This window comes from Belonocnema kinseyi, chromosome 10, assembly GCF_010883055.1.
Source record: "Belonocnema kinseyi isolate 2016_QV_RU_SX_M_011 chromosome 10, B_treatae_v1, whole genome shotgun sequence".
Lineage (NCBI taxonomy): Eukaryota > Metazoa > Arthropoda > Insecta > Hymenoptera > Cynipidae > Belonocnema > Belonocnema kinseyi.
This window is the reverse complement of record NC_046666.1, coordinates 27,577,745-27,597,153: the sequence shown is the minus strand read 5'-3', so window position 1 is coordinate 27,597,153 and position 19,409 is coordinate 27,577,745. Positions and strand designations below refer to the sequence as shown.

General features: G+C 29.0%; 1 protein-coding gene across 1 annotated transcript in view; it reads left to right on the top strand.

The window, feature by feature from the left end:
• The window catches only part of LOC117181045 (prolyl 4-hydroxylase subunit alpha-1), a 561,792-nt gene that overhangs the window by 223,952 nt on the left and 318,431 nt on the right, over positions 1-19,409 (top strand). Inside the window, exon 2 of the mRNA XM_033373613.1 lies at positions 2,448-2,474. The gene's annotated coding sequence lies outside the window, so the exon portion shown is untranslated. The remainder of the gene's footprint in view (positions 1-2,447; positions 2,475-19,409) is intronic.

Sequence of the window (19,409 nt, the reverse complement as noted above, 5' to 3'; positions counted from 1 at the left end):
TCTTCGAAGATAGCTGATAAATTATTTTTAATAAAATAAATTTAAATACTATATTGATGTATTTTTGTTCATAAAGATCACTAATATTGAAAGGCAGTAATGAACTGCAGTTACAAATTTATCATTCTTTAATCATAGCATGTATTTAACAACGAGAGCAAAATTCTTGCAGGTGGTTTAGCATAGCCTAAAAATTATCCGATTGTGTTCGCAGACGGCTCAAATTGAAGGTCTTGACATATAGATTTGCCTTCGAAAATACAATTTCGTATTTCATGATAAGGATTTCTTATTGTCACAAATAGACAAATTAGAAAAATGAGGAAATTTTTTGTTTCAGACGACTATGCTGGAAGTTAATGTATTAGTCCGATTTTATCCGGGGATGGTTTAAATCAAAAGATGTGCATTAAAAAAACTATTATTGTATAGCATACTGATATTTATTTAAATCAAAAATTGAACAAAAAAAATCTAATTTTGATTGAAAAGTGTTAATGAACTTCAATTACAAATTGTGATATAAAAAACCATATATATTAACATCGAGCGGGAAAATTTGTGTACGTTTATCATAACCCAAGAATTATTTGATTTTATTCTGAGATATCTCAAATTGAAGGCCTATAATCTATGCTGATGCTTTTTTCTAATCATGAAACGAAAAATAAGAAAAATGAGAAAATCTTATTTTTTAGACCACTGTGCTGGAATTTTTTCCTTTAGCTCGATTGTCTTCGAAGATGGTTAATAATGTTTTTAAATAAATTAAACCTAAGTGCTATACTGACACTTTTTGTTTCAAAGATCGAAAAATATAAAAAACAGGAAATTTCATTTTTATACGCCTGTGCTGGAAGCTTTTCTATTAGTTCGATTTTATTCAGGGACGGTTCAAATTTAAGGATGTGTAATAACAAATTATATTTGTTATGTCATCCTAAAATACTTTTGGTTTTTAAAATCGAAAAAGATGGAATTTAGTTTTAATTGGAAGTCAGTAAGGAACTGCAATGACGAACTTATTCTGGAATCATGTCATGTATGATACAGCAAGTGCATAATTTTTGTAGTGAGTTTATCATAGCCTAAAAATTTTCCGATTTTATTCGAAGACGGCTCAAATTAAGGGTCTTGATATATACATTTTCATTAAGAGATGAAATTTTGTATTTCGTGCTGATTCTTTTTTGTTATTAAGGACAGAAAAATAAAAAATAAGGATATTTCATTGTTTAGATCACTAGGCTGGAATCTTTTCTTTCAAACTGATTGTCTTCAAAGATGGTTAATAAATTTTGTTATTAAAATCAAGTTACATACCATACTGACGTCTTTTTTTTATTTAAAAAAAGGCTCAAATTAAAGGCCTTGACGTATAGATTTACATTAAAAATCAAGTTTTACAGTCCATGCTGATGCTTTTTTGTAATCAAGAATCGAAAAATAAGAAAAATATGGAAATCGCATTTTTTTAGACCACTGTTCTGGAATCTTTTTCTTTAGGTCGACTGTATTCGAAGATGTTTCATACATTTTTCAAAATAAAGTTTACGTAAGTGCTATACTGACATTTTTGTTTCAAAGATTGAAAAATATGAAAAGCAGGAAATTTCATTTTTAGGCGATAATGTCGGAATCATATCACGCATATTAACAGCAAGTGAAAAAATCTAGTAGAGGGTTTATCATAGCCTAACAATTATCCGATTTTCTTCGAAGATGGCTCAAATTGAAGGTCTTGAAATATAAATTTGCATTGAAAAATTAAATTTTGTATTTTATACTAATGGGTTTTTGTTATCAAGGACAGACAAATGAAAAAAATAAAGAAATTTTATTTTTCAGACTACTATGCTGGAATCTTTTCCTTTACATTGATTATCTTCGAAGATGAGTAATAAATTCTTTTGAATAAAATCAAGTTAAATACCATACTGACTTTTTTTTATCAAATCACTACTATTGAAAGTCAGTAACGAGATGCAATTACAAATTTATCATTCTGGAAGCATATCATGTTATTAACACTGAGCGCAAAATTCTTGTAGAGGGTTTATCACAGCCTAAAAATTATCCGATTGTGTTCGAAGGCGGCTCCAATTGAAGGTTTTGACATATAGATTTGCCTTTAAAAATACAATTTTGAATTTTATGATAAGGCTTTCTTCTTGCCAAGGATCGAATAATTAGCAAAATGAGGAAATTTTATGTTTTAAACGACTATGCTGGAAGCTTTTCTATTGGCCCAATTTAATTCGAGGAGGGTTAAAATTGAATAATACGCATTGAAAAATAAATTTTTCGTTGGCACACTGATATTTATCTTTAAAAAAAACTAAGGAAAGGAGAAAATTCAAATTTAATTGAAACGCATTAAAGAACTGCAGTTACAAATATATCATTCTGGAATAAAAATCTAATGCTGGCTTCTTTTTCTGTTTCAGGAAATCAATAATTTCGACGTTATTTCGGTGAGTAGATTTTAAAATAGCGCTCGAGGAATCAACAATTTCTAGGGGGAGAATCACAGAGTTGACTTTTAAATTAAAAACTCGAATTTTCAAACTAGAAAAATTTCAGTCAATATAAAAAAAAAAAATTTACAAAAATTTTGGAATTTTTAAGCCGAAAACATGAGCTTTGAACAAAATAGTTAAAGGCTCAACTAATTAATTAAATTATCAACCAAAAAGATGCATTCTCAGCAAAAAATATAAATTTTTAACCACTTAGATTATTTTATGCAAAAAAAAGAAAGAAATAACGAAATTATATAAATTTTGAACCAAATACGTTGAAGAATCGATGTGATGTTAGTTCAAAATTTTTTTGAAATATTTTCAGATCATATTTTTTTTTAATTTCTAGATTTTTTAAATTAAATATTTGATTTCTTAAGCAAAACATTAAGTATTTAATTGCCCTTGATTTGAATTAATTTTTAATTGAATAATCGAGTTTTGGTACGAAAAAGTTTAATTGAAAAATAAATTTAAAAAACGAATTTTCAACCAAAATTAGTAATCTTTAAATAAAAAAATGTTTATATTACTTATAAAAAATATTTTTTATTACAAATAAAATCAGTTAGATTTCATTATTAAGGATGAATTTTCAAGAAAATGTTTGATCATAGACCAAAAAAAAGAAATTTTTTTTTAAATATATAAATTTTTAAACAAATAATTGAAATTGATAATTGAAAAAAATTTTATCTAATATTATGACTTTTGAACAAAAAAAGTGCTAAAAGGTTTGTTAATTTATATAGGAAATAATTTATTATTGAAACAGAATTATAACGAATATTTTAAATCACAATTGGGACAAAATTTTTCGTTCATTGAAACGTTCGGAACTTCAGGTATTCCATCAAAAATTGATTTTAATTAAAATTGAAAGAGTTAAATGTAATCAGCAAAGACGAATTTGTAACAAAATGCTTGATTTTTAAGCAAAAATAACAGATTTTCAACAAAATGCGTAAATTTTGAAACAAACAGTTGAATTTTGAACCCCAAATGGTGAATTTTCAAGAATGCGAAATTTTTATGGCAAGAGATATATTTTCAAATCAAAGAAATGAATGCTTAAAAATAGTTAAATTAAAAAAAAAATTGTTAGTTTAGAAAAAAATAATTACAATCAAATTGTTCATTTTTCAAGCCGAAAAGACGAATTTTTTACAAAACAGTTTAACTATCAACCCGAAATTCTTATTTTTCAACAAAAAAGGAAGATTTGCTACGAAAAGAGATACATTCTTGAATAAGACAAATGAATTCAAGAAATGAGTTCAAGAAAATAGTTGAATTTTTAATAAAAAAAAAAAAATTCGTCAAGAAAGAACAAAATTTTCAATAAATCGATGAATTTTCAAGCCGAAAAGATGAATTTTCTACAAAAAAGTTGACTTTTCAATCCGAAATTGTGAATTTTGAACAAAATAAAAGTTACATTTCTACAGCAAGAGATAAACTTTTGAACCAAGCAAATGGATGTTTAACAAATTAGTTAAGTTAAAAGAAATGTTTAGAAAAGAAAACAAAATTTCGATCAAGTTTTTGAATTTTCAAGCCAAAAAGACGAGTTTTTCACAAAATAGTTGAATTTTTAACTAAGAAATGTATTACTTTTTCTCAATTGAAAGAAAAAATAAAAAGATTTCTTTTCTGAATTCCCTACGATTCTTCCAGGCTTCATGCGAAAATTGAGTCAAAATCTAGAAACAATTCAGGAAGAATTGTAAAAGACAGTATTTTTATTTCTTCCTCAATCCTCAGTTTCCTTTTATGTATCATTTTACGGTATTTTGAGTTTGAATTTGATGCAAATGCGAATAAAATGTTTCCATTTGCCTTTACTGGAAATTGAAAACAGTTTCCTGGATCTCTTTATTATTTAATAATTTCCCTTTAAACTATTTTTATTTAGCATTCTTGTTGAAAGAAATATATAGGAAAATTAGAATGATAGACCTATTCGCCTGTCCTTTGTACTTCTTTCTAAAGAGGGGAAGTGTGGGGAAATTAGATTAATGGAAGTATGATTGGTGAAGGGAAAATAAGGAGAGAAGAGTAGGAGTATTAAGGGAGAATGATGGGAGAGGAAGTACTGGGGTAAAGGAAGGGGAAGTGGGGGAAGTAGAGGAGAAGAAGTTATAGAAGGAGGGGAGAGTGAATGTTGTGGTGAGAGGAGAGAAATTATCAGAGCGGGAGGTTTCAACGAATTTTTTTAAATAAAACAAAAACTAGCGTTTATTTTTTACAAATATAACAAATTTAGAAGATGCGTAGTAAAAAACAAATTTAATTTTTAGGGCACTAGAATGCTCTTTTAGGATATAAACCATTATGAAAATTAAGAGTAAAATTGGGATGTGCAGAGGAGAATGATGTTAAATTACCAAGATGTTCTGCGCGAGCGTACTAATTACAGAAAGTCGTTTGTTCGGATCAGATGCCGATATCACTCAATTAGTTGCTCGTATCGTCTCGACTTGTGATCAAAAGAAAAGACCGATCCATCTAAAAGTAAGTGATTGAGCCGTGAAAGTACGAAGTAGAATAGGACGAGGGAAAGTAGAGGGAGGCAAAGGAAAAGGGATCTAAAAAAACCGAGAAACCATTTTATTATTAGAGAAAGGTCTGAGGTGGCGATATCGTGAATCTGCGGATATAAAATGCTGAATCGGAACAAGCTTATCTATAATGAAGCGCGGTCATTGTCGTAAAGGGCAATAAGAGATTGTCGTGTAAATGGATTTTTGCTTGTGTGAGAAGAAAAGGAACTACATTCCTCTAATGACAAGACCTGAAGAAACGGGCCACTTTTTCCAACTCGATTCTTCTATTGACCTTTATGAAATCCATTTTCTATTTTATTCTTTCCTCTATACCTATTATTTCCTATACTTATTCCTCTGTACTTCTACATTCCGCCACCCTTTTATCCTCTCCTTTCTGAATTAACGTTACTATCAGATCTTTCCTCTATGCCTATTATTTTCTATACCTATTCCTCTATACCTAATTTCTTTTATAGCTCTTCATTGCTCCACTCTTTTTTCCTCTCCTTTCTGAATTAATGATACTACCAGATCACTTCTCTATACTTCTATATTCCTCCACGATTTTATTCTCTCCTTTCTGAATTAGCGTAACTATTAGATCTTTAATCTAGACATATTATTTTCTATACCTATTCCGCCATACCTAATTTCCTCTATACTTATTTATTCCTCCACCCTTTGTCCTCCTTTCTTAATTAATAGTACTACCAGATGTTTCCCCTATATCTATTATTTTGTATACATATTCCTTTATACTTATTTTTCTCTATACCTCTATACTCCTTCCTTCTTTTTCCCGCTCCTTTCTAAAATTATCGCTACTACCAAATCTTTCCTCTATACCTATTATTTTCTATACCTATTCTTCTATACTCCTTTATACCTCTATACCTATTCCTTTATACCTAATTTTCTCTATACCTCTATATTCCTCTAACATTTCCACCCCGTATTTTTCCCGCACTTATATTTTCCAAGCCATCGTCTCCTGGTACTTTGTTTCTTTTTAGTCTTGCAATCTACGCATTCACGTCTTTCCTTTTAATCTCGTTTTCGCTGTACTCGTCCCCCACTACCACTTTTCTTCCTCCTCCCTTTACCCTATTTTCCACACCTCCTAACGGGTCCTTGAAATGCTACGTCCACTCTTATTTTCATTTCTTCATTTATGACCTTCCTTCTTCTTTTCTTGAATATTACTTTCCAGTCCCTCCCTTCCTTTTCTGCTTTCTCTACCTCTTCCATATACCTTTCTTTCTCCTGTCATTTATTTCTCATCATTCTTTTGTGCTTGCCCTTTCTACTTCAAAGTTCCCCTTTTTCCATTTCCCCTTATCACCACTTTCTTACATTCTCCTTCCTTCTATCCTTACTTTTCCTATGTACATCGTCCCACTGACTTCTCTTAACATCCTCTTTTCTCTTTATACTTCCTATCGCCTCGTTTTATATTTCTTCTTTAAACTCTCTTAACGTTTCCTCTCCCACCTACGCATTTTCTCCCTTCTCCCTTTACACTACTATTTTCCAAATCTCCTAACAAACCCTTGAAATTTTTCGTCAACTTTTTCATCTAGATATCTTTATTTATGCCCTTCCTTCTCTTTCCTGAATATTACTTTCTAGTACCTGCCTTCCTTTAACGCTTTCTTTAACTCTTTGATGTAGCTTTCTTTCTCCTGTCTTTTCTTTCTCTATCATTCTTTCGTGCTTGCCCTTTCTCCTTTCAAGTTCCCCTTTTTCCATTTTCTCTTTCCTCCACTTTCTTACATTCTACTTCATTCTATCTTACATTCCCTACATTCATCGTCCCACTACATCCCGTAATCCGCTCTCCTTCTTTCGGTCTCACCTTTTCCTTTACCTTATCAATTACTCCTTTAAGTTTTTTTCGCAACATCTCTACTCCTTTCTCTTCCATACTATCCTTCGCCTAGTTTTTTTGATCTAAATTCTCTTAGCCCCCCCCCCCACACCCACACGTAAAAAAGTTCAAGTTTTCCAGGATTAATTATGATAAAGCCGAATCGAAGAATGTAATATTTTTCTTTATTAAAAAATAATCATTTTTATACACTTTTTGGATTCAATCGGGAAATTAATTAATCTAACTGAAAACCTAACTATTTGGTTAAAAATTCGTCTTTTTATTAAAACTTTTATAATTTGTTTGATCATACAATTATTTTGTTGAAAATTTCAAAAATTTTTAGAAACCTTTCCTAGTTCTAAATTATTTCTTTTCTCGGAGAGATTTCATCTTCTTCGGTTGAAAATGTACCTACAAATGTAACTATTCCATTTGTTTAAATTTATCTTTTTTATTGGAAAAGTAACCTTTTTCGTAAAAAATTCGTCTTTTTAGCTTAATTGTTAAAAAATGTTGTGTACATTTTTTCTTTCTTGACTGAAAAATATGTCTTGGTGGAAATTTAACTCTTGTTGAAAATTCGTCTTTTTTATTTGAATTCAGCAGTTTTTAATTTAACATTCGAATCTTTTTTCATTAAAATATGGAGGATCTAATAAATTTGTTGTTGAAAATTAATAGTTTTTGGATAAAAATTGATTATTTAACCGAGATTAGTAAATGGAAAATTTAACTACTACATATTCAGTTAAATAAATTAACTTTTAACAAATAAAAATGTTTTTAACAAAATAATTAAATTGCGGATAAAAAATGGGTTTTAAACTAAAATTTTAAAAAATTTAAACTAGAGAAATAAATTTTTTAATTAACTTATAAGTCCTGAAAAAAAGCATTTTTAAAAAAACATTGAATTTTCTGTTCCAAAATGACAAATTTTTAACATAATAGACCTATTTTCAACTAAAAATGGTACATTTTTAACCAAGAATAGAATATTTCAATTTTGAGTTGGAAAAAAAGTTTTCAATAAAACAGATGAATTTTAAACAAAGAAGAATTAATTGCTATCACGAAAGATCAGTTTTGGAGAAAAGAGTAGAATATTTCAATTTCCACTTGTAAAATTAATTTTTAATTAAAAAAATAATAATTTTCTACCACAAAATGGATTTCGTAGCAAAAAAGATTAATTTTTAACCAAATATTAAAATTTTTAAAGAAAATGTTCAACCTAATAATTAAATTTTTGGCCAAAGAAGTGAATTTTTCACGAAGAGGATGAATTATTTACCAAAGAAGATTAATATTCTACCACAAAATATAAAGTTGCAACAAAGTATAAAATATTTAAATAGATTTGAATTTTCAAATGACGAAGAAAAATGTTCAATATGAATTTTTAACCAAGTAGGGTAATCATTATAATGGCTGACCACTTAAAAAAAAATTCCAGTTTAAAAATTTGTAGAAAACACTGTAAGCGTTCAGAAAAATTTTAATTCATATCGTTTTCAGTTTTAAGAGTACTAATTTGTATTTAAAGAAATTAATAATAATATTATCAAAAAGCACAATGGTTTCTACTCGTTCTTAAGAAAAAGTCACAAGAAATTATATACATTGTCTATAAAAAGTTTAAACAATTTCTAATTAATTTTTGAAAAGATATTAGTCATTTTCTTTTTATATATTCTGGAAATACTACTTTTGTGTATTCTAATCTTTTTAGTTAAATATATTTCAACTTAAAAAAAAATGATTTTCAAAAAGCGGACACTTCTCTCATATTTAAATGAGGTGGACAATCATTGGGGATGTCCAACCATTTGACCGATTATCCCACTTGAATTTTCGAAGAAAATAAAAAAAAAATTTAATCCAAAAAGACCAATTTTTAAGAAAACCGAATTTTTAAGATCAATAATTAAATTTTATTTGAGACTGAAACTCTGAAAATGATCTGATAGGGTCGTTTATAATTTTTTGTAAAAGTTGTAGCACGAAACATGGAACGAAACTCGCATCATAAATCTTGATGAAAGATTACATAAATTGAATCAGTTGTAATTGAATCTTCGAAAGACATTTCCTTCCTGAAATTCGTGCTTCTAAATCATCTCTCATATATTCATATCATGCTAACCTATATTCAGCATTCTCTTTACTTAGACGGGGAACAATTTAATTTCAGTGCCGCTCAGTTTGTCAGCCAGAACGTAAAACCGATAATTTTGGCGGAGAAAATACCGCACCTTCGCTATTTGCTATTTTCTATTTGCAATAGATATGTGCATCTACATCTTTCTCTGAAATCTGTGTCGAAAGCAATTCAAGTCTCGTGTTTTCGGGCTTTTTTTCTAGCAGGCTGTGTTTCAGGATAGTTTGTCGACCATAAATTGTTACTCGTTTTACACGGCGGCGTACATAATTTGGTTTAACGAACAAAAATAGAGTGATAAAATTATGGCTCAACTTTTTCTAAGAAGATGCTTATCTTCATATACTTCGAGGAAAAATATTGAAAGCAAATTTACTAAGGCTACTTACCTGAAAATCTGCAAAAAACCTGGGAATTTTCGAGATCTTTTTTTAAGTCAGAAGTTTTTCACGATTTTGCGTAATTTGGTTAAATTGCAATGTTAAATTGAATCGGGGGGTTACTTACTAAGAAATATTGGCCTGCTGTGTGGGAAATATTAAAAGAAGTCTTGGAATAACTTTTGGAAATCGCGATTTGGATTGGAAATCTCGGAACTCCCGGCAATTTCAACTAAACCTTGGAAATCTTTGGCTATGTGTGGGCAGAGGTGAGGTAGTGGGGAGCATTCCAAAATACGTTCCTATGCGTGGAATCAATTTCCGACTGAATCCGAAAGCCGCCGAGACTAGCCGAGTCTGTAGAATCCCACGTGAGTTCTAATCGTGAGCAGGGTCGTAAATCTCGGAACTCTCGGCAATCTTAACGAAATTTTGGAAATCTCTATAAAAATTCAATACTTTTTATTTTTTGAAGTAGCATTATATTACTGTCTTTAACTAATTATTTAATAACTCGTTTCTCGTTTGTTCCAAATCAATATTTCTAACTGAATGTTTATCTTTTTTAGTTAGAAATTCATGAAAAAAATATTTTAAACTATTTTTTGTAAAGTTTTAGAAATTTTGTCGAAAATTGTCCTTCTTGGTAGAAAATTAAATTTTTTGGTTGAAAGGTATTTTTTTTTGCTTGAAAGTTCAACAGCTTCGTTGACATTTTGTTCTCTCTTGGCTAAAAAATATTTCTTAGTGGAAAATTTAAATGTTGTTAAAAACTCCTCTTTTGTGGTTAAAAAATAATTTTTGTAATGAAATGTTAACTATTTTAGTTAAAAATTTAACTTTTATGTTCAAAATTCGTTAAATATCCATATTTATTAGTTGCAGTTCACTTCATCTGATTTAAATTAAAATATTTATTGTGGAAATGTCAACGATTTCCTTTTTGATTAAAAATTGATTTTGTATTCAAAATCAAACTGCTTCGTTAAAAAATTAACTCCTTTGTTAAAATTTAACTTTTTTGTGAAAATTCATTAGTTTAGTTAAAATTCATTTCTTTCGTTGAAGATATAACTATTAAAAATTTTTTTAAAGCGTCATTTGTAAACTGAAAATTCAACTACTTAATTTTTTATTGGAAATTCTCATTTTTTAGTTGTAAATTTATGTATTTTGAAAATTTGAAAATTCATGTATTTTTTTGAAAATTAATTTCTCTTAAACGGAAAATTTAACTAAAATTGTTGAAAATTTAATTATTTTATCCAAAATTCTTTTTTTTTTGGTTAAAAAAAGTTTTACTGCAAAATTAACTAATCAAGTAGAATAGCAGTTAAATATTTAATCATTTTAGTTTGAAATTCGTATTTTTATTTTAAAATTAATTTTTTTAACTGAAATTTCAATTTTTGGTTTAAAAATCAAATACTAATCTAGCTGAATCTTCCATAATTTTAGTTAGAAATGTATCGTTTAAGTTGAAAATCAATTGTTTAACTGCAATTGTAACTATTTAATTTTTTAATTGCTCATTTTTAGTACTGTTGAAATTTTTTTCTTCTGATTTTATTTAACTGTTTTTATTGTAAATTATCATATTTTTGCAATAAAACTGAAATTTAAAATACACACAAAAATGTTTTAAAAATTTGGATAGGACCAATGGACCATATTACATTCCCCTGTCCAATATTGCAACAATTGACATTTATCTGAATCTATCTTATATTTCTCATTCTGAGATTTATCGGTTCCTTTGAGCCAATTTTATTATCTTTTCCAATCCTCTTGCCAACATTGCTCTCTATTTTTGTCAATTTTTATCTCTTTTTTATTTATTTAATTTCACACCTCTCTCGTCGTTGAAAAATTTAATTTATAACAGCTTTAAACTTTTTGAGTGCAGACATTTTTTCAGAAAAGAATAACCTGAAGTTTTTAAAAACAGCCTGTACTGGGACCCATTTTCTACAAAATAGTTTAAATTTAAAGAAAAGTTCTGCATTTTTAACAAGAAAATTAATTCTCTACTAAATAGTTAAATTTTCATCCAACGAGATAAATTTTTCATTACGAAAATGAATGTTTCAACAAAATTATTTTTAAAACAAGAGTTTAACAATCAAAGAAATTTAATTTCGTACCTAATATTTGAGTTTTCAACTTGAAGGATAAATTTTCTACTAAAAATGGAAGAGTTGTATCACAAATAGAAAAAATAAAATTTCACAAAATATTCAAAAAATAGTTTAATGTTTAAGCAAACATTTTTTTTTTTAATAGTTGAATTTTTAACGAAGAATAATTTTTTAACAAAAAAACTTTATTTTTAACTACATACTTTTATGTTTTATTAAATTGTAAAAATTTCAAGAAAAAATGTGAATTCTCTACAAAAGAGTTGAATTTTTAAACGGAAAATTTCTTATCACCACAAAAAAATTAATTTACAACCAAATCGTTGAATTTTGAACTATCCTTTACCATAAAAGGTTAATTTTCAGATAAGCATTTTATTTTTGATCAAAAACACGAATTTAAAACAGAATAGTTAAATCCACAAAAAAGCAGAGTAATTTTCAATAAGGATTTCACACATTCTTAATAAAAAAATCTGAATTTTAAAATAAACTTTTTTTTTACCAAAACAGAACATTTTTCAACAAAATACATGAATTTTTAACAAGAAAACATTATATTTCAATTAAAAATAGCAATTTCACACAAAAAATAGACCAGTTACATTTGTAGGTAAAAAAATTAATTCGGAAAAAAAACAAAAAAAGAAAACGAATTTTCAACTAAAGAAGATAAATTTTCAATCAAAAATGAAATATTTAAATTTTCAATTGAAAAAAAATTATATTTTAAGGTGAAATGAAACGAATTTTCAACAACATATTTAAATTGTCATTCAAGTCAACCAAAGAAATGAATCTTCAACTATACAAATGAAGTTTTAACCAATTAGTTCAACTTTCAGCCAAGCTGTTAAATTTCTTTACAACAATAAATGAGTTTTTATAAAAATACTTGGATTTCCAAGGGCATAATTAAATTTTCAATTAAAAAACATTCCCTACTTCTCTTGCTTTCACTTTCCTCCGTTCCCCTACTCCCATTTTCCACCACTCAGCTATCCTCATTTTCGGCGCTTCAAAAAACTTTCTCCCCTGATTTCCCCTACTTTCCCTCCCCTCATCTAACCTACAGGCCCTACTTTCCTTCTCCTTATTTCACCACAATTCCACTGACTTTTCTGATTTCTCTCCCTCACTTCCCTTCACTTCCCCTAATTTGCTTTCCCTTATTTCCTGTCAATACCACTACGGGTCCTAAGACTATTTCCCATCCTATAACGTCCTACACTTCCCCTCCTCATTTGCACTCACTTCCCTCTTCTTATTTCTCCACAATTCTCCCACTTTTCTTTCCTGAATTCACTCATACGCTTCTCACTTCCCCTACTAATCAATTTTCGCATGTTTCCCTTCTCTTCATTTCGACTCATTTTTCCTTCCTTCTCTCCCTAATTTCCGTCCCCCTACTTTCCCCTACTTTATTTGCTCTTAAAGCCCCTAAATATTCTCCCCTCATCCCATCTATTTCTTATCTCATCAATTCTCCTCACTTCCTATGCTTCCAATCTCCCCATTTCCCTTAATTCCTCTGCTTCAGCTCTTATTTCCTCGCACGTTCTCTACTTCTCCCACTTATCCAAATTCCCATACTTTGCCTCCCCTCATTTATTCCAACTGGTTCTACTTTCCCTTTCATTATTTCACCGAACTTCCCCTATTTTATCTCCTTTATTTCTTTTCACGTACCCTACTTTTCCTCTCCTCATTTCCTCTCAATGCCCCTACGTCTTCTCTTATTTCATCTCACTTCCTCTATTTTTCGTTTCCATATTTCCGCTCAATTCTCCCACTTCCCCTCCATTCATTTCCTGACACGTCCCCAACTTTCACTACTCATCTAGCCTCCTCCACTTTCTCTCCCCTCATTTCGTCTCACTTTCTCTACTTTCCTTCCTCTTATTTGCCCTCACTTCCCCTTCCTTTCCCTCCTTAGAAAAATTACGACAAATGGACAGACACTTGACCGATGCCATAAGGGTACCTGCCCTGTGGTTACGGAAACCTAAGAATTCACCTATAAAGTTTTTTGGTACCGAAAATTGGACCGATTTCAGAAAAGACCTTTACATGTTTTGTGAAAGTTATTCATTTGATTGTCAAGCATTGAATCGTTTCCCGTGCATATGCGGTTTAACAGCGCGAAAAGTTCGCAGTACTTTTGAGAACCACCAAGAAGAGGTACGAGGTCACAAACCAACGGTGGATCTGAAAGTTCCATAGATTAAAAAGTTCGGCTCTGCTTTCGGATCGCGACCATAGCGGCGAACAACTGCAGACTTCGATAATGCGCACTTGTATTCGCCTCTTTTCCTTTTCTTTATTTTCTCTATTTCCTTTATTTTCGTCTTCCGCTTCTTTCTATTCGTATACAGTTATTTATGTATAATGGGGAGGAGGAAGTACGTGCCGTTCATTTTTAAGGAATCCTGATATACGAGTACACACATGCACGGAGCATATTTAGTTTCTCTATAAATACATATTTATTCAAATATTGGATATTTCTTCATGTTTATAACAATTTTTCTTAGACTGGATGTAGTAGAAAATGTTTTTCGACAAAAGAATTATAAAGCTAGACAGTAGACGGAAGATCGGACTCGAAGGACCAAATTGATTTTATAATTTGATTTTCAATTCTCACGCTTCACAGCCTGTCCTAATAATCTCCTTTTTATTTTGTATCTCTAATAGTCCCCTATTCAGGGAATCTTATTGGAAAATCACACTTTCAGAAAGAAAAAAATTAATTTCCATAGCCATAAGGATTTATAGCCCAGTGCATCTATTTTGTTGAAATTGGAATAAATTTCGACTTCAAATCCTAATTTTAAGGAATAATTTATTTCCCCATTATTTCCCTATTTTTATGAAAATTCACCCTATTTCCTAGTAATATAGCATAAAACAAATAAACCCGTTTGTATTTCTAGTTTTGAACAAACGTAAACTGGCTTATGTATTGCAGTTTAGCGTACGTTTGGAAGCAGTCGAGACAAAGTAAGCTTTATATGATCCGATTAGCGAAATTTTGAATGCAAAATCAATGCTGAGGGAATAACTCAAAGTTTATCTCGTATTAGAATTTTATTAAATCGATAGATACGAAACGGACAAATTCCGAGGATGGGCAATATAAGTTGCGTCACCAGGGAACTTGGCTCCAAGTACCAATAATTTCTTCTTTCCAGATTTCTGGTGCATTTCGTCTTGATAAATTGCTGTCGTCCCTGCTTGAACTTCCGGAGCCAAGTGCAAGAGAGTGCTCCTCTGCCAGACGGTTTTTCTTTTAAGGAAATAAAAATGAGACCATACAGTTTTCGCGAAAATTATGTGTCAATCGCTTTATTAATTAAAAATCAATTCGCAGTTATGATTAGAGTGTGATCGCCTCATTAATTGAAAATCAATTGGCAAGAACGATAAATAATCTTGGGATTCCCACTTTCATTCTCACTCACAACGATCTGAGAGATACAAATGGATGCTCCTGGACATGATGTTTTGCTCTCTTATTCATAATCAGACCGAATCCTTTTCGACGATGTAATTCACTTTCTATTCCTGACCATAGTTCGAGTCCGTCTTTAGCGCCAAATTTCCTCATTTCTTTCATGATGAATAATCCTCTGATTCCCACTTTCATTTAAACCCACAACAATCTGAGAGATATAAAATGTTCTTGAGCACGATGTGTTTCTCTCTCGTTTATAATCAGACAGAAGCCTTTGCTACGATCTGATTCACCGTCTATTCCTGACCATAGTTCGAGTCCTTTTTGAACTCCCAATTTCCCGATTCCAATAATGATGAATAATCTTCGGATTCTCACCTTTATTCTTACTCACAGTAATCTGACTGACAGAAAATTTTTTTGGACATGATGTTTTGCTCCCTTATTCATAATCAGACAGATTCTTTTGCTAAGGTATGATTTCCCTTCTATTCCTGACCATAGTTCGAGTCCGTTTTCAACCCCCCATTTCCTCATTTCTGTCATGATAAATAATATTCTGACTCACACGTTCATTCTAACCCACAACGATCTAGGAGATACAAAAGTATGCTCCTGGACATGATGTTTTACTCTCTTATTCATGATCAGACCGACTCCTTTACTAGTATGTGATTTATTTTCTATTCCTGACCATAGTCCGAGTCCATTTTTAGCTGCTCATTTCCTATCACTCTTCTGTGGCATATAAAGAGAAAAGAACGAACAGTATTTATTTTGACAAAATTTCCACGTTAAAAAAAGAGGCCAAAGGATGATGTAATCATGTTTTTATTTTTCCTATGTACTATCTTTGTGATTACCTTGTAGAAAATATAGCCAGTAATTCCGGCGTCACACTTATGTGAACGGAAACTTCGTTTCGTGCTTGACGCGTATCGAAAATAAGTATCGAGCGAATAGAATTTTTTTTATTTTTTATACATCCAGTCTTTCATGTGAATACATATAAATTATTATACAATATCCAGTGATGGGAAGTAAATAGTTATATTTTTTTATAAAAATACAGGTGATAAAGTTACTTTCTTAAACAACTTGACAAGTTACATTTTTTTTATAATGATTGTAGTTACAAAGTTACTGTTGTAAATTAGTAACCAATTGGTAAATGGTTACTTTATGTGCTATTGAAATTAATTTTGTAAATAAGTAAGCGATTGGAAACTAGTTACACTTTTTTTTAACCAACATACAGTTGTAAATAAATAAGCAATTGGGAACTAGTTATTTTTTTTAAGGGGTGTAGTGACGAAGTTACTTTTTTTAGAACAAGACACCAATTAATTAATGGTAACATTCGTTAAGGAATGTGGTGACGAAGTTACTTTTATAAATCATCAAAGAATTGGGAACTGTCTACATTTTTTGGTATAAAGTTACTTTGGTAAATGAGTAAGAAATTGGAAACCAGAAACATTTTTTTTATTAGAAAGAAAATTTTATAAATAAGTGACCAGTTGATAATTAGTTCCATTTTTTGGCTGCGATTTTGTTGTTGAAGTTACTTTTGTAAATAAGTAACTAGTTGGTAACTAATTACATTTTTTGAGAATTATTGTGACAAAGAAGTTACTTTTGTAAATGAGTATGTAATTAGTGACTAGTTACATTTTTGGCAGTGACGTTACTAGTGTAAGAAAGTAACCAACTGGTTTCTGATTAAATTTTTTGGTAATGAATTTACTTTTTAAAATAAATAACCAATTGGCGACCAATCACTTTTTTTACTAAGAAAGTTACTTTTTTGAAAAACAATCAATTGGTGACTAGTTGCATTTTCTGGTAACAATTGTAACAACCAAGTTGATTTTCTAAATAAATGACCGATGTGTAAAAAGTAACATTTTTTGCTGTAACAGTAACTATAAAAAAATTTATTTTCTCACTCACTTTCGAAATATAGTTGACGAGTCTATTTTGTAAGAATATCTAAATTTTTTTGTTCTTGCAAATTTTTATTTATTTTTACAATGAAAGTTGTTGCGGACAGTTTTGAAAAGATTCTTTGGTACTAATTTGCATTAATAATGTGAATGTTTTTTTCATTTAAAAGAATTTAAAAGAATGCGATGAAATTTATAAGTATTCTAAATAAACTGTAACGTATTATTGATACGTTTAAAAAACTGACAAAAAAGGCAATGAATTAAATAATTTGAGAGAAATTTAAGGTAAATGAAAAAAACTCGATAAAGTTAATAAACATTTTTAAAAAATCCAAAATATTTCACTGATTTCAGTAAAATTAGAGTGCATTTATAAGACCACAAGTGAATTGAAAAAAAACAAGATTCGCAAAGTTCGATTTAAGTTGAAAAGACTTCAGAACAAATTTAAAAAAATCCATTAAATTGAGTAGAATTGAGTGAATTTAGAAGATTTCAAATGATTTTAAAAAATGAAGAGTAAATTCTTAAAATTCAAAGAATTAAAAAGATTTCAGGATAATTTAATAAGAATTAAGGGTGAATTTAAAGTGAATTCAAGGTAATTGAAAGCAACTATATTAAAAGTATTTCTTTAAAACTTTAGAGAATTTAGAAGAATTTAAGGGAATTGAAAAAATATGATAAAATGTATAAGAATTTAAGGCCAGTTTAAAGGATTTTAATGCGAATAAAAAAAAAGTTAATCCAGTGAATTAAGCAGTAATGTAGATATTGAATTTTAAAGAATTCCGAATAATTCACAAAGAGTTAAAACATTAAGACAATTTAAAATATTCATAAAATCAACAAAAAAATCAGGGTAATTTAATCAAAATTAAAGTGACATTCTAAATAAATTTGAATGAGTTCGCTAAAAATTCAAAATATTCCACGAATTTTAGTAAAATCTGAATAAACATAAAAGAATTCAAGAGACTGATAAAATTTATATGAATTTCAAAGAATGTAATTTAGTAAAATCTGTAAAATAAACGAATTCAACAGAATCTAAGTGAATAGCAAAAAATTCAGAAAATAAAAAAAATTAAGTCAATTAAAAGGCAAGCTTAAAATACGTCAGGATGCATTCAACAAAACTTTTTAAAATCCACTAAAGTGTGTAGAAATTGAATAAATTCGAAAGAATTCAAGTGAATTATAAAAATGCAGGGTAAATTTGGAAAATTCAAGAGAATTAACAAGAATTGAAAAGAATTCAGAATAAATGACTAAGAATTCAGAATGAATTTTAAATGAACTGAACAGGACTGTTAAATATTCGAAGTATTCCATTGTTTTCAGTAAAATTGGATTGCATTCAAAAGAATTTGATAAAATGTATGCAAAATGAAGATAAATTAAAATAATTTAAATTAATAGTTCAAAGTTTTTCAATCCAAAATATACCATCGAATTCAGATTAATGAGAATTCAAAAGAATTGACCGGAATTCAAAAGAATTTAAAACTAAGAAGAATTTAAAACAGAATAAATGACTAAGAATTCAGAATGAATTTTAAATGAACTGAACAGGAATGTTAAATATTCGAAGTATTCCATTGTTTTCAGTAAAATTGGATTGCATTCAAAAGAATTTGATAAAATGTATGCAAAATGAAGATAAATTAAAATAATTTAAATTAATAGTTCAAAGTTTTTCAATCCAAAATATACCATCGAATTCAGATTAATGAGAATTCAAAAGAATTGACCGGAATTCAAAAGAATTTAAAACTATCTTTTTTTAAGCCTTTGGCTTTGTTAAAATATGTGAGGGTCTTTGATACCGCTTCAAGAATAAAAATTGCAAAGGACGGATAAGAGATGATACCTTTGGGCTATCTAAGCACTAGACAGGCTTTTCCTAAGTGGAAAAGGAAAAGCAAAAAGTCCTGTTTCGCATGAAAAATCAATACAGTCAAATTTCCGGTTTGTGAAACAATAAATAATAAAATAATTATTAAATTTTTCCATTTCTCCTTTTTCCTTCTTTAAAATCTTGTAGAGAAATTATTTATTTGAAGAATTATTGTTTTTTGTTTAATCTTAAGTTTAAAAATTTGTATTTAATTGGTTTTTGTAAAATTTTGCTAGATCATTTTATATAAATGTTAAAATAATAAGTCTCGTTTTTTATCCTATATTAATTTGAATGAATCTAAGTTTTATTCAAATTAAAAAACTCAATCAGGAGACATTAAAAATTTTAATTTTCTTTATTTTGAATCCTTTTATATTTTTAGTTTAGATTTCATCCCGTTTGGATAAAAATTCTAAAAATTTTATTATTTTGTGTAAAATTCAACCACTTTTTTATTTTTAACATTTGTAATCATTT